This window comes from Triplophysa dalaica, chromosome 8, assembly GCF_015846415.1.
Source record: "Triplophysa dalaica isolate WHDGS20190420 chromosome 8, ASM1584641v1, whole genome shotgun sequence".
Taxonomy (NCBI): domain Eukaryota; kingdom Metazoa; phylum Chordata; class Actinopteri; order Cypriniformes; family Nemacheilidae; genus Triplophysa; species Triplophysa dalaica.
This window is the reverse complement of record NC_079549.1, coordinates 5,062,172-5,078,950: the sequence shown is the minus strand read 5'-3', so window position 1 is coordinate 5,078,950 and position 16,779 is coordinate 5,062,172. Positions and strand designations below refer to the sequence as shown.

Genomic DNA, 16,779 nt, shown 5'->3' with positions numbered 1-16,779 from the left:
AATTTTATCTGAATCCTCCATGTATTTTCAGAGCCAGAGTGTGTTATTTAGTGGGTTTTGAAGCAAAATTATTTGAGTAACGTAGGTTGACTGAGGATTTCTTAGAGGGTTTTGCATCTGATATTTTAATATGCAACAGGATCAATGTTTTTCTATTATTTATGCTTACAAATATTAATGTAATCAGCCTGCATAGGGGCATTTGGAACAACTAAATGTATTGATTTAAAACGTTTAACCTTTGTTTTACTATATAGTTTAAAAATGTATTACTTGTTTGTCAGGATTTATACAATATAATCATGATACATATTCATTTAAAAAGGTATTCACATGAAATAACACATACAATAATTTCAAAATGTATCTGATTATAAATGTATAAATCTCTTAATTTGTAACTGCTCAAGTGTCTGCATGTTATATACAAGTGAATGGCACTCATTAATGTCCTTTATTGTTTTAGACATCACTAATTAGGGATCCTTAAACACATTATATTCTGGAATGGCTAAACTGTTAATGAAAATCTACTTCTTAGATAATATGAGCTTTAAAATTTGTTTCCATCTTTATGATATACATCTTTGACATGGGATTATTCACTTAATATTTGCCCTAATTTTTGAATTAATTTGGCAGAAGTCCTCCAATCCACCATCAGCGAGACCGAACTCCTCCAGTCCAGCTACAGATAAGCTGCTGACCCATTTCAGAGGAGGAACATTGGCCATGACCCAAAAGGACCACTAAATCCTCAACTTTTTCTTGACACTTGTAAGTGTATATTTATATCTCTAAAAAATATCTTTCATAAATATGAGATTGTGTGCTTGGTTTTATATGGATTTTAATAAGTTTTCAATAAAAAACTTATTTGCAGCTCTTCTGCTTAATATCATCAATAATCAAGAGCACTGTGCTCTGTACTAATTGTGTATAAATTGCATTAATCCTTTTAAATTGTTTTTCTAAAACATGTGACCCTGCCTTTGAAAACCCAGCTGAAGTTGTTTTGGACCTAAAATCATAACATAATGTACATAACATTATGTGAAAATATAATGTTGATACATTAAATATTGACTGACTATGGCCATGTCAAAGATCTAAATCATATTGAAATGAATGACTGAAATCACACTTTGATACTCATTCTCTCAGAATTAGATTTCACAGACAGGGTCACAAATTGTAATGGACATTTAAAATGAAAGTTCTGTCTGATTTACTCACCCTCTAGTTGTTTCAAACATGTATAAATGTCTTTATTCGGTTGAACACAAAGAGAGATATTTTGGAATAATGTTAACAACTAACAGTTCTGAAGCACCGTAGTAGGAAAAACATTTCATTTTTTGGTTCTGTTGAACACAAAAGAAGATATTTTGAGTAATGTAGGAAAACAAACAGTTCTGGGGAACTTTTGATTACATTTTACATTTTTCCTACTATGTCAGTCAATGGTGCTTCAGAACAGCTGGTTGCTAACATTATTCCAAAATATCTCTCTTTCTGTTCAACAGAACAAAGAAATGTATACATGCTTGGAACAACTACAGGCGGATTAATCCCTCTAATTATTTCTTAAGATTAAATAATGCTGTTTATAGGTTATGTTCATTTTAATTTTTATCTAAAAAAGTACATTAGGGATTGTTTAAAGTATTTAAATAATATGAATAAAAAATTGTTACACCTTTTATTGCATTTACTTAATGTGCATTATCCGTTATTTTATTTACACCATAGTTTCCACACTTAAACATTTTTTAAACGATGAACTGAATTTTTTTTTTTTTAATTACCAAAACTATATTTAATAATTATGTATGTCTTTCAGCTGCGGTGAGAAAAATTCCCTAACAAAAAAAACGGTCATATCCAGAGATGGCTTCAGCTTGCTCCGGATTGGGATGGAGGAAGAAGAGAACGGCTGAAGAGAAAGGAGATGATAAATAGCTGTGCCTCTCATTTAGAGCCTCAATAGCTTATGCGTGCGAACACATACGAAATACATTCATTTCCTTTTCATGTGCACACACGCAGTTATGTGTTATGTTGTTTATAAAGTTTAATTTTGTCTTTCTTTGGTTTATAACGTTTTCATTTAGTCCGTATTCGGTTTCATTTTTTCAAGTGTTAAGGTACTGTTCATTTAAAGTCTAAAGGTTTCCGTTTTACATAAAAATATGTTCAACACAATGTGTTCACTTTATTTTTATTTGTAAATAAAAAATGTTTATTGAAAAACAATTCAGGTATTGGAAGTTATTTTTTCACATGATTTTGGCAATCATAGGCTGTACTATGGCTAAATTTGGGGGTCTCTTTTTAAAAGCCGGCATTGATCTGGTTTACTTCTGGCTACGATACGGCACCCAGTATTAAAACCTACTCTGGGCCAGTTCAGGGCCAGTTATGGCTTATTAATTGGCGGAGGCTCGGACCAGTTGCGGCCCATATCTGGTCATGGTCTGTAATTTGGATCTGGGCCACCCTAGGGCCGTCATTCAATGTTGTATGTGGGCCGAGGGAAAAGTATTGGTGTGGGCCGGAGCTGGGCCAACACAAAATTGTTATGTGGGAAGTTACCACTCCTTTAGTAACGACTTGAGTTACCCCGCTTTCTCAGGTTTGACATACCTCACATTCTGGAACGGAAAACACCATTTTTATTGTGCAAAGACGTTATACTTTAGCAACCTCCCACTGACAGAGTTTTAAAGGCTCACTTCTGTCCACAGAGTATGGCATGAAACCAAAGGAATACCAAACCACAACATAAATGGAAAATGTGTGTGTGCGCGTGTGTGTGTTTGCAAGAAATCGTGTGGCAAACCTGGTCTGTATGGATTTTGTTATGCTACACTGAAGGTCACGCTCGGAGAAAGCTGAACAGTGTCTGCAGTTCTACTTGAAATTCTGTCTTCATTCCAGTTGGGCTTTGAGTTCATTTTGATTGAAAAAGTTTCACCCACACTTATAAAGCAGCATCAATGTCTCCACTTATTTTCTATAAAGTTTTCTAAGCCTTCAAGATTTCCTTTTCAAACAGATATGTGAAAAATGATATTTAGATAAAATGTTAATGTCAAAAAACCTAGCCTTTAATGAAACTTTCAAGAAGTCCATTACTTCAACTATAACACCTTTTATAAAACGGTTCAAGAATCCTAGGAAAATATATTTTGAAACGCTTTGTTCACTTTACAATGCTACAAAAAAAGGATCAAGTGCTGTGGGTGCATCTGTGTAGACTCACAATTGTTGTTTGATCAAAGAAGATGGGTTTATCCAGTGAGGAATAGTTGAACCTTACCCAACTCAACTTTATTTATATAGCGCTGTTTACAATTAGCATTGTTACAAAGCAGTTGTACATGGAACATATTGACTATAAAAATAAAGTAAAATAACATACAGAAATGGAACCATGAATTTTAACTGAAAAATATAATTAATAAAGTTATAATGTTGTTGATACATACAGACGATTTCAGGGTTGAGTGGTGCATCTCTTCCTCATTCCTGTTTCTGTAGTTCAAATGGCAAAGCATTGGGTTAGCAGCACAAAAGTCTTGGGTTAATTCCTAGGGAACACACGTACTGATAAAAAAATACACACTGTAGATTGAATACATTGTTTGTTGTGTTGAATAATGAATCTTTTACAAGTGCTTAAATGGCTAAGCCAGAAATGCAATACCATTACATCAAAAAACAGACCATAAATAAAGATTTAGATCCTAACTGTTCCGTTGAAATACAAAGGGATTAAGTTGTGTGTGTATCTTCCAATCTGCTCAACTAAAAGCAGGTTTTCTTAAATTTGTAAGAGATTTAAAGACCATGAAATAAGATGAATATTATCTACTCCACTAAATTAGTCATGCTTATTTGATGAAAAAATTCAGTCATTCCTCATGAGCACGGATATTGGTAATTGGTTTCCAAAGATAGGCAACTTGATAAGGATGTGGTTTCTGTCCTTCTTCCATCACTGCGACTGGGAAAAAAATGAATCACCTAAACCTAATTAATCATTACTTTGTACAGCTGAAGAAATGTACATCTACAAAGCAATTTAGTTTTCGTATGGTTCAATCTGTTCTGGCAGAAAAGCTTTATTTTCTTTGAAAAATGAAGGGGTTTTTCACAAACAGCCAAATAATCAATTTCTGAACCTTTAGAATGATTATAAGCACAAACGCATGAAAATAAAGAGAAGGTTTAGACATTACGACATGTTGGACACACTAAGTGGATATGTTGCTTTGACATGAAGAAAATACAATAGTTAGAAGCATGCTGGATTGTGGATCAGTATGATTTTGTTCATTACTTTTCTATTTCCTGTGGAAAGACAGGCTCACTGAGGAGGTCGAAAGGTCTTCAAATTGACAAATTTGGTATGTGATGTTGAATCACTTATAATTGTTTATTTTTTGCATAATTGTCATTTTTCTCCCCCAGGTTAACCTAAAAATGACGGTATTGTTAACAGGTTCATTATGTCGTTAACAAATGACAGTTCCCCAGATTCAATGTAATTTAGGCCAAAATTTAAAAAATAGTTTCAACACATCTTAGATCATGGATAAAAGCAACAATTCAAATATACAAAATAGAAAATATCAATCCTTAACTGTCAGTCCATATTTTGAGCAAAGACAAAATAATGGACTATGCAAACTTAAACAGCTGTAACTATTGAATGCTTTGGAGTAGAGACATATGGTTGGTCTCTTTTAAAAAAAGACACTTGGAGGATTATTGTCGAAGTTAAAAAGTAAAACTATAATTATGTGTCTAAAAGGTATTGGATTTTAAATGTATTGTTATGAAAATGAGGTATAATATTAATTTTATTTTATGAAATATTAATATATAAAAATAAAATATAATAAAAAATATAAAAAGTAAAAGCCATAGGTCTAAACAAGTAGTCTTCAAATTTTTCATTTTTATATAAAAAATAATATTTAAAAATATTTTTACTTTTTGATGCAAATTTTAATTGAAACGTGAATGAAGACAAAAATATAAAAAATGTTTAAAGAGTTTTTATGTGCCCTTTTTCATAAACAAATAAATGACTTCATAATTTAATTTGTCAAACACACCTTATATCTGTAATCTAGACTATTAGACCTTTCATACGGAATATAGTTTGTCACGATTTGATTAGAATTAACACGGACAATATTGAAGTAAACACAGGCGTCCCGTATTCGGGACAGCGACAGAAAGAGGGTTAAGGGCTGCAATGAACATGAAGTGAATAAATAAAGACCTAAAGTGTTAAGCTGCTATTTGGTCCGTTAAATATCTCTTCATGCATCATGATCGGTTATAACAATAACCAATGGAGTTTGGCAATCATATACTTTCTATGACTAACTTTCTTTAGATTGACAGTTTTTAAAGGTTGCGTGTCACAGGAAGTTTCTGGCAAATTCATATTAATCTTGAGTACCTATACAGTTGTATTGCAAACGTCATATCTTTCGAACAGTATTTAGTTTGATCAAATTTACAAAAGAGAGATACAGCTGTATGGTTATTTCCAGAAAAACATGAGGTGCAAGAGGTGGGACTAGTGGGGAGAGTGGGATGGAACTACAGCACAAGCAAGCAACAATTCATCCCTTCGTGTTTTGTACATGTGCACGTACACAGCGTTTGCCAACAGACACTGACGTCTGACTTAGTTTGACTTACCTCGTACAGTTAATGTCATGGCAACTGGAGCTTGCTGCCTACTGCCTTCCCCCAAAAAAATTATACCCCCATAATTTTTTCCACACCACAGGGCCAGCTTTTCAAAGTCCACAAATCTACCTTGATGATCAAACTGAGAGAGTCTTGTCTTAAGTGGTTCATTTAAACTGGCTTGGTAAAAAAGAATGAGTGACTTATCTGGGAAGTGAGTATCTAGAACTAGATTTAAAACGTCTTGGGTGCGGTCCTCAAAGGAACGGAACCCCTGGTGGAGCATCAGTAGGCGCATTGCCGCCGGCCATGCTGCTGCTGGATGCATTATTGCTCGGGTGTTTTGTGATGATGAGTGAATGATGAAGAGAGCTGGATCCAAATTCAAACAGTGTTTAATACTTCCAACAAGCCACAATCCAAAAACTTTGAAACAGGAACAGAACACGAGGAACACGAGAAACACTGTAGAAACACAAAATAGAAACACAAACTATACTCGACAACTAGCAAGAGAAACACAGGTATACTGTATAGACAAACTAATCAAGTTAACAAAACACAGGTGCTCACAATACAAAATGGCGGAACAGTCACATAATGGGGGAAACACTAATCAAAACACAGACAGGTATCGTGACAGTTATATGGAAGACAGATGTCCGCCACATATCTGGTATCTCTCATTGATTCTCTACACAATGAAAAATCCACAATAGAAAATATAATTCTTTCAGTTTGAATTTGAAGAAGGCTTTGTGCTCTTAATGTTACCATTGGGTTCTTTTTCCTTGAGTTTTCCCTCACTTATTTGATTATTAAATTCACCTTTAATTTCCTGCCTGAGACTGCTCAACCATTCAGTATGGCTCTCCACACTTTTAGGGACAGCTGTCTGTGCAAAAACAAACTGCCCCAGGACAAATTCTCTCTGCCAAAGCCACTAACACTAATCTGTGATTCTAGTCATGGAGTTGCAGCTCCAAGGATGCCGAAGTCAGAATGAATGAAAGCCCATAAGCTATACTAAAGTTTGTACAGAGATGGAAGAGGCTGAATTACCTAATTTAACATAGAACCTTTTAAATACCTGTAAGTAAGTAACACACTGCTGTTAACCCTTGGTTATTTTTGTTTTAAACAAACACTTGTCTTCAAGTGCACAACTATAATGAAATGAAATCAATTTAAATTCTATTAATTATTATACAAAATTGTGAAATAATAGAACGATGGTTAGAATGTATCTTACTTGTATAAAGTACCTGTCAAAAGTTTATAATCACTTACAATAAATAATATTTTTTACATGTTGAAGATAATAGCTTTCCTGTAGCTCAGTGGTAAGAGCATTGCGTTAAGGTTGTGGGTTCGATCCCAGGTGATTGCAAATACCTATGTAAAATGTATAGGATGAAGCAATGTAAGTCGCTTTGGATAAAAGCGTCTGCCAAATGCCTAAATGTAAATGTAATAGCAAACCCATCAAAACCTTTGAAAAACACAATTGTTACTAAAGGAATATTTTGTAACCAAAAGCATCCAAAATAAATAATTGTTGAAATAAAGTATTGTAGGAATTTATATGTAAAATTTGGTCCAATTAATCCAGGTTATAAACTATTTTTAATAGAAATGTAACTTTATTACTAAAAAAATAAATGTTTTGGCACAACTTCTGCTCTCATGGCACGCGGTAATTTTTTATGCCATGCCCTCTTAATTTTACAACTCACTTCCAGGGTCATATACTTGATCTAATCTGTACATTTGGTTTGCAAAATGTGACTATTACTGGTACATTTTGGTTTTAGCTTTCCTATCCCAGTTTTGTGTAAAAATAAGTTATCTCATATCGCAAACTCAACATTTTTGTCTTGTCCAATGTCATCCTCACCTTTAGAAATTGGTTTCACCTACAACAGGGTTATCTCACAAATATTAGACGAACATGCCCCAGCTAGGACTAGGCTAGTGCCTTCCACTCATGCGTCACCCTGGGTCACTACAGAAGTCCGAGCTATGAAAGCAAAAGGTTGTAGTTCGGAAGGACTGTACAGGAAAACTGGTCTTGGTGTATTCTCTCATGCTAACATCGAACATCTACATAACTACCGTTCATCCCTCACCTCCGCACATACCTCTACATGTAGACCCAAGACCCTTCAAACATAAACCCTCTTAAACATAACATTTCATCTTCTGAACATCTGGTAAATGGTTTTCTTCAGGATTTTTCAGATAAATTACAATCAGTCACTGCTTCTATAGCGCTGCACAGCTTACACTGTTTAAGGATCTTATAACCAAGAGCTCAGTTTCGCTAATTTAGATTTTGTTGCTCCAGCAATTGTAAGTGATCTGATTATGAAATCCAACACAAAATCTTGTCAGCTTGACCCTGCACCGACTGCTCTACTTAAGACATGTGATTCAGATATATCTCCATAACTAATCTGATAAATTTAAGTTAAATATCTGCTATTCTTTCTGAAGAGTTCAAAATTGCTGCAGTAAACCCGATCCTTAAGAAATCTGGCCTAGACCATCTTAATATGAACAATTATAGACCCATCTCTAACTTAACATTCCTCGTATAAAACTTGGAGAAGGTAATTGCTAGACTACTAAAAAATATTCTTAGTGCAGATGATTTCTTTGATGCTTTCCAGTCTTGCTTTCGCCCATTGCACTGCACAGAAACAGCACTTGTTTGTCCAATGAATGATAATTTACTATTGACGATGTCGTGATCTCAGTCTTGTCATGGCCTTTTGTGTCTTGTGTGAGTGTTTTGTTTTGTTGAACTCATGGAGAACCGTTCTGACAGCTCTCCACGTGTTCGGTGTCTACGTCACACGTCCCGCCCCCGTGTCTCCCCATCAGGCTTTCCCCTCACCGGGTTTCCATCACCTCATCACCTGCACTATTGTAGCTTTTCCCAATTAGTAGTCTCCCCTGGTTCCTTATTATTTATTAACCTGTTAGTCAATTCCAAATGTTAGGTCCCCTCTGTTTAAGCCCTCTTGTTCTCTCGTCTTGTGTCAGACCGTTGCGTGTTTTGCCTGTTCTGAGTGCCACAGTCTAGTGCGTCTAGATCTGTTATACCTTATTTTTGCCAATAGTTTACCTCCCCTAGTTCCTGTTAGTGTCTTGGACCTCCGCTCTATACACTTCCCAGCAGCTCGACACAAGGGATCACCACGATCGTCCGTCTTTTATTAAGTCTTACAATGTACCCCACCTACTAGGGTAAGTTATTACATTAACACTTCGGTGTAACTTTTTTAGCAGATATGTGTATGTTGTTTGTGGGAAAACATGATTATTTTAACTTTATACTGTATACTTTAAATGATTGAGCCAAAACTTTTTTTTCCCTTGTTATGTTTTGGATGCGGAGAAACGACACGGACAACCATTTCTGCAGAGTCTGTTTACTGAAGCTTACTGATTTAAGACAACCGCTCTAACACATGCGCATTGCGTCAAATACAGAAATTTGTGTGAAAATATGATTATTTAAACTTTATACTAGTTATTATAAATGATTGCCAAAAAACCAAAAGCATTTCCTGTTTCCTGATCTTCCCTATATATTAGATTTTCCCTGTCTGATCACATTCATTCATATCATAAAACATCATTTAAATGTTTGTGTGTGTTTAAAAATATTGGTGTGTTGCTTGTGTGAAGGTATGTTTATTTTAACTTTATACTGTATATTTTAGATGATTGAGTCAAAACCAAAAGCATTTCCTGTGTCCTGGTCTTCCCTATTTGATTTCCCTGTGTGATTACATTCACTTATAGCATAAAACATCATTCAAATTCTCGAGAATTATTTTGATCAGTTTTAAGTGTGTTTAATCAGTCAGGTATGCAATCAATAGTATTTACAGAGTGCACACACTCAGATCACAAATCTTCCTATCAGTCAGACAGTGGTACTAAATTGAAATATTGGAAAAACGCTACCATCTGGAAAAGTGGGTGGTATAAGTTATGGCATTTTATTCCATAACCATTTAACTAGTATAAGCAGTTGTAGTATAATAGTAGAAGCAGTTGTTCATTTTTAGTAGGCCATGCATATTTTGATTGATTTCAAACAAATAATGATTTTTACCTATTGTGCAATTGAAGTACCTTGAATCTGGTCATGCAACTAATAACTGTCGGCCCTATTATTACAACAGCTTTTAGTGCTTGTGAGTCATAACAGAGACACTGTAGGGGCCACTCACATTTGAGCTATAGGGACAGTACCTCCCCCTGCTTCTATCGATTACAGTTCAGGAAGTAGAGAATGGGTCAAGCCTTGTGCTCAAGTCCTTTCATTATGAACTGTAAGCCAAACCTGTTCACCTTTATCATTCTCATTGATTATATTGATCACTCCAAAACTGAATAGGCTTGTTCAGTCCCCTGACTTGCTCTATAACTCATGTAGCTTCTAAGATCTTTTCCCCTAGATTTGTGTAACCGGGTGAAATTAAAGTAACCCACAAACTGCACATTGACCCTCTCTTAATCCCCTCTGCATGTTAATATATATCACAAAACATGTGCTCTTGCTGCGATATGAAAATAGCGTGCAATACTGTGCACTGTAAAAATGTGTTGCGGCTCTTTTAAGAGATAATCTCTCTCTCTCTATGTGTTTGTGTGTGCGCGGAGTGAGCGAGAGCGTCGGTGCAAGCGTGAGAAGCTGGGAAGCGCAAAGGCCTTGATTTGTGAGAAAATATGTTGAATAAGTTCTTAAAATAGCAATAAATATCAATTTGTGATTGTATTTCGGTTGCAGCCTTTAGGGTCTGGTCGGTAGATGGCTGCATTCTTGGCACATCCATTTAGCTTTCTCATTAGTTTACGGGATATGTCTTCACATTAAGGTGTCAGGAACTGTGCTTGTTTATTGTTTTATACTGTGTGTGTGGTCTACTTGTGACTTTCAACCGGTTTTTACATTCAAAAACATCCAAATCAATAAGTAACAGGCTATTTTCTACCTCAGTTCTAATGAGCGTGCCGCATTGAAGACTTGGAAGTAAACGCCCACTGCTACGAATGTATAGCAGTTTGCATAGTAAACTTAGTTAGAGCATTCTGTTTATTTGGTTGGACACGTAATGTTAGGTTACACATTCGCCCTATTCGCATGGGATTTTTATTATCTTGGGACCTTGTGTGATTTATACATTTCCTCCCCACATCTGAATTTCATGTGGCGCATTCGCACGGGATAAATGAAGCCTGTGAATTTTCATCAAATTTACTGACTTATTTCCCGGATGTGATGGCAAGGCTTTGTCTATAGTTTGTATGGCATGTAGTTGGTTCCGCGTAAATTGTATTACTTCAGTACTGTTATGCGCGAACCAGTGGAATGGGAAGTAGTTGTAGATATTCTTCTGTGGAGGCGGTGTTCAACCTATCATGATAGGTGCATTCCAGGACCTGAAGTTCGCTGGGCCTGGTGTCAATAACAGTTGTAATTTCAGTTACAAGTGCATTTTCTGTTCTGACACATACAGGATGTTGGCTTGAATACGATTCCCCTTTTATATAACAAAAGTTTGGGTTAAAATTGAAGTCTTTATCGGTGCTCTAGTGTAGGTAATTATAAACAAATTATATAAAATTTGATTTAAGATTAAGCAGTTCTTTGTTGTAGAGTGACCATTTACAGTTCACAGTTAATACTCATGTCTCATCTCATTTTGTTCCAATTATCAAGTATTAAAATACTCTGGAATGGGCTTTCATTTTGAATACAAGGTTCCAGTTAAAATGGGTGGTTGACCGGGTTGTTGAAAACACCTAGTGCCAAACCCCATGGCAACCTGCACATTTCAGACTGGCCATACTTTTGATTCTGGGATTAGTGTATATTTCTTTGGCAAAAATTGACCCCCCATCCTTTTTTTATATAAGCAAATGGAATCAAATGGAACTGTTGCTTCTCACATATTACTTCTATACCTGCAGAAACTGTCAGCAAAGCAGCAATTTCCTGTATTTATGATGTCTGGAGAAGCAGGCTGTAAAACAGCATACGTTGACAAAAAATAAGTCATAAGGGCTATTGACTGACTTTTCATAAGTCAATGTAATGAAAAAAATGCAGAAGCAATCGAAGAGTAGAAGTGTGTTCGAAAATGTGTTCAGCCTATTCCCAGTTTTAAGACTTGAATTTTTAGAATTACTCATGAACTATAGTACGAATATGTTTTAATAAAGCATTCATTAACACACTGGTAACTAGTACTATAATACTAAATAATAATATGTAGAACTACATTTATATAGTTTATTAATCATTAATTAACACATCATAAATTATCTTTTAAAACAACTAAAAACTGCAAAAAAATGTTTTGTAAAAAACATATTTATTTTAAAAATGATAAACTCATCCTTAATAAAGTATGAAATTACAATTATTAAACACATTAAAGCATTAAGCAGCACATATTTATAAACTTCTTAATAATGTCTATTATGTAAGGAAAATACTATGTAAGGAAAAAATTATGTAAGGAAAAAATGAATCAACTAATGCTTATCTAATGTTGATTAGCATGCAGTTATTTTAAAGTGAAAATATTTAAATATAAGAACATACACACACGCTTGTAGCTAAATCCTCTTTATGTTTTGGTCTGGGTATGGGGGGGAGGGGTTGCATATTGCCACTCCAGATTTTTGTTGGGCCCCTCCAAAAATATCCAGTTGATAGTTATAATAATTCTACATAAAAATTGTATTATTATATACTTATTTGTGTTCTCTTTTATGAAAATATCTGTCAATTTAATCACAGCAAAATGTTGTAATTATGCAAGCATAATGTATAATTATAATGAAAGTGCTAAAATACATACTGTATTATGTATGTTGAAAGAAATACCATTCTGATTAAGGAACGGAAAATCTAAACACAGGGTAAACTAAACTGGCCTGGGGCATCAATTGACCCCTTAAAAAAGTCCATGAAGCCCTGAATGCATTAGATCCAATTACGGAAAAATGTATGACATTCACATGTACTTTTCTTCCAGCCCTTAACTTGAGAGTAAAAGCACCAGATTCGTACCCTCCTGCTGTCACTATGATTCATACAGTCTTGGCTGAAATTAGACATTAATTACATGACTTTTGAACGCTTTATGTCTTGGACGTATTCTACAATGAGTCACATTAAACATACAGCAAGTAATTATTAGGGGATTGTTATAATATTCCAATATAAAATATAGAAAGTATATGAAAAAAAGAATATTATGTCAATTTTTTAAATTAGCAATTTTATATGATTGAACTATATGAACGTTCCTGTCTATATATTCCATTCATGTCTTGACAATGTACGTGATTAAAATTTTAAAACTGCAAAACTAAACTAACTTGTGGGTGTTATTTTTTAGTTAGTTTAAAGCAAATGGTAGTCCATACTTTAAATAACTCACCATTTTGTGAGTGAACAATGCTTTCCACAATTCAAAAACACAGTCTATCAAGTAACTCCAATGTACCAAATGTAAGCTAATACTGTTTAATTTATTTACACACTGTCTGGAAATCAAATCCTTCAACTCACCCATACAGCACAGAAAAATCACACAAACCACTGAACTACACTGCTGTGCATGTCAACTTTCAATAATAATGAGCTTCCCAACCAAAAACATGATGATAACACTGAACACATGACATACCTGAAAATAAATAATAAACACAGCAACATCAATACTGCAAACAACAGAAAATCATAAACAGCGACAAATACTGCAAACAATTCAAATGTTAGCATTTCTTGTTTGTTCTATTGTGCACTCTCATTTTCTCTCCTTGACTTGTTGATGCATGGAGAGGATACACCATGTGACAACATCGACTATACTAGCTTTAGACTTTGAAAAGCTAGTACTTGTCTTGAGATCTGCTGTTGAAGCTTGTTTAAAAAAACTGGGCAAGAAATGTTTTAGGTGAAATAGTCCTCACAGTGCATATAGTGAATTAATGGATTAACCGTAGACTACATATGTTTCCGGGTCACTGGCTGAAGGAGAAAGGAGCGAGAAAATGAGGAAGCAATTAACGAGGGTTTCGAGAAGATTTCTTGTCGATACCCTTGTTAATGTAAAAACGAATGTAAAATAACAAGGCTTAACATGGCAGACGTAGAAGACTTGCAATTTAGTTAAAAGAAGCAATATTTTTAATAGAGGCACTAATAAATCAGTTTTAATTCTGCATTGGCTAGCACCAGCCTTAAAACAAAGCTTTAAGGGTTGTTTTAGCTAAAGATGCAAAAAGGGGGAAACTACTGATGCTTTAAAGGGGGCATAAATTAAAATCACAATTTCAACCCGAGCTTTCGTTATATAAGAGGGAATGGTATTGACGCGAACACCATGTAAGTGTCAGAACTGAAAACGCCCTTGTTACTGAGATTACATCTGTTAATCTGGAAAGCACCTATCTATGACAACATTGATAGGTTGAAAACCACCTCCACAGAAAACTTCGGCCCACTGGTTCGCATATGACAGAACCAGTGGCGCGAATACAAATAGAGCGAGAAAGCAAAAAACAAACATGCCGTTAAAGAAAGCTAAATGTTGTGACATACCTGGTTGTAGAAGAAAACAGTCGCTGTATAACCTTACTTCGGATTCTGATATTAGGAATGTGGGGTTAAAGTTTATTTTTAAAGACGTTCCTGCTCATGTGGGAAAAACATGGAGTGTTTGTTCGCTTCCTTTCTCCAAGGATTCCTTCGTGAGCAAGGCACAGGTCGACACTGAATTTGTGAAGAGTTTAAAATTAAAAAGCAGTGTTGTGCCTTCAATATTGGATCCAATAGGAATGGCGCAGCAATCTTATGTGAGTAAAACATTTTGTGATATGCATCACTATGCTTTGTTAGAAATCGTTTGATGTGCCCTGAGCACTATTGACACGAAATTAGTACCTGGGGACATCTAGTCATTTGTATCAATTGCAGAGGTTGTCTGTGAACTTAAGCTCGTGCGAATCGGCATCTTTGTGATTTGGCGGGCTCATGTATAATTTTTCAAGGTTCTATCCACCGTTTGCCAATAATGGATAAAAAATAATAATAATAAGTGTTTTGGTATTATTTTCGGGTGCTGGGTGATATATCCATAAGTTCCCTTTCTGTCGGTCTCTCGACGTTGTGTTGAGAACGACAGATGGGGTTCGCCCTTGAGAACCAATCAACTCTGACTACTATAGAAAAGGCCAATGAAATTTGGCGAATGAAATTTGCATGCCGGGCTCCGCCCCCGGATATCCGGTATAAAAGGAAGCCGGCGTGCAGCATTCATTTACCTTTTGTTCTTCAGAGCCTTCGCTCATGACTACGAACAGAACGAATTCTATGAATTCTTCTTCTTCTTCTTCTACATTGCCGGATCTACGACGTGTAGCAGCGGATCGTCCCTACCTGCAGCGATCTTCCCCTGGGCGTCTCGGCAGTTCCGAGGTGTGTGAGATTTTATCTAAAAGTCCTTTTCAGGACTGACTGAGCATTCTCCAGCGCGGCTGTTCTCTTTGGTGCGGCAGGGAATGGACACGATCGCTGCATTAGGTGTGTGGGCGTCCAGCACACTGAAGCAGCGTTCGTTGACACATCTGCCCGCACTGCGGGCAGATTGTCGTTCAGAAGTTGCGGTCACGGGTGGCTGTCTTCCTACGGGAACCAGCCACCATTTCGTCTGCTACCCGGGCTGTGACCTCTGTGGCTACGGCCCCGATGACCACCCACGTTAGCAGCGTTAGTGATATGGGGAACTCTGCGAACGTAACCCGCCAGCTGAGTGCTCACGGGCCGATCGCACCCCGATTCGCTTTTCTGAACGTTCCCCAACCGGCGGTGGCATACCGTCCGGATTCTCACGCACACACATCGGGAATGATGTGTGAGTAGATGAGATGTCACTCGCAGCATCGGAGGGAGACTGACATCCGACTCTGACAATCCGAGCTCCACCCCCAGCGGTCGAGTTAGGAGGAAGCAGAAATGATGTCATTCATGCTAACCCGGGTTCCGGAGGTGCATGAGGAGCTGTGTAAAACTTGGAGCGCTCCACTCACGGACCGCTCCAGTGAAAACCAGCTCCACCTCCCTTACTTCCCTCGATGGTGGGGCAGCCAAGGCTGCCTCCTCTCTTCGCCAGAAGGCGTTGAGAGAGCCCCACGAGGGTAAGGTCGACCTGGGTATAATGCAGGATTTTTTTTGACCGCCACTGACAGCGCTCTACGGGCGACTAAGGCGGCTGCACGGGCCCTGGGTCGGACGATGTCCACGGTAGTGGTCCAGGAGAGACACCCCCGGCTATACCTTGTGCAGAAGAGTGACACCAAGGAAGTCCGCTTTCTTGATGCACTCATCTCGCAGGGTGGGTTGTTGGTAAACATCGGCGAGGACTGCGCTCAGCAGTTTTCGACGGTGAAGCAGACAGTGGCAATTAACCACATTTTTCTCACCAAAAGGCCTCCGAGATCCCGCGTGACGTCTGTTCCCTGCAACCCAGGACCCCTTCGACATCGATTCCGGTTCCTGTGCCCCCACAGGCGGCACCCCGGAAGCAGATGTCGAGGGGGAAACCTCCACCCCGTCAGCAAACTTCTCACGAGAAGGGACACTGACGGGAAGACTCCTAGGAGAACAACATCGGGCCCGAACCTTCACAGCCACGGCTCTGATCGGTCGGTACGGGACGATTCCTGCCTCGTCACCAAAGCCGGGCCCTTTTCAGGGCCTGGCGCCCACTTACTCACAGAGTTTTTCACTTCTCCCAGGGTGTACTTGCAGCCGATCGCACACTCCACTGGACTGTGCTCGGCGAACCAACCTCACACCCTGGCGAGGTGTGAGGTCGTATACATACGACAGCTGTCACCACTCTCAACCGACAGTGTGTGCCGTTGTCCCGCCAGGCAGGTAAAAAGGCGGAGCCAACCTTCCCTCCGGGGACCCCCCGTGACAGATGGTTAGCTCCGCCAGCCGACGAACCACCCCCGTGGGAATGA

The 16,779-nt window shown here is 37.4% G+C and overlaps 1 long non-coding RNA gene across 1 annotated transcript; it reads left to right on the top strand.

The window, feature by feature from the left end:
- The first annotated feature begins 248 nt into the window (after nt 1-248).
- On the top strand, nt 249-2,256 carry LOC130427759 (uncharacterized). The gene is made up of 2 exons (XR_008907347.1): nt 249-777; nt 1,844-2,256. It is a non-coding gene; the product is annotated as an uncharacterized LOC130427759 (long non-coding RNA).
- Nucleotides 2,257-16,779: the final 14,523 nt, after the last annotated feature.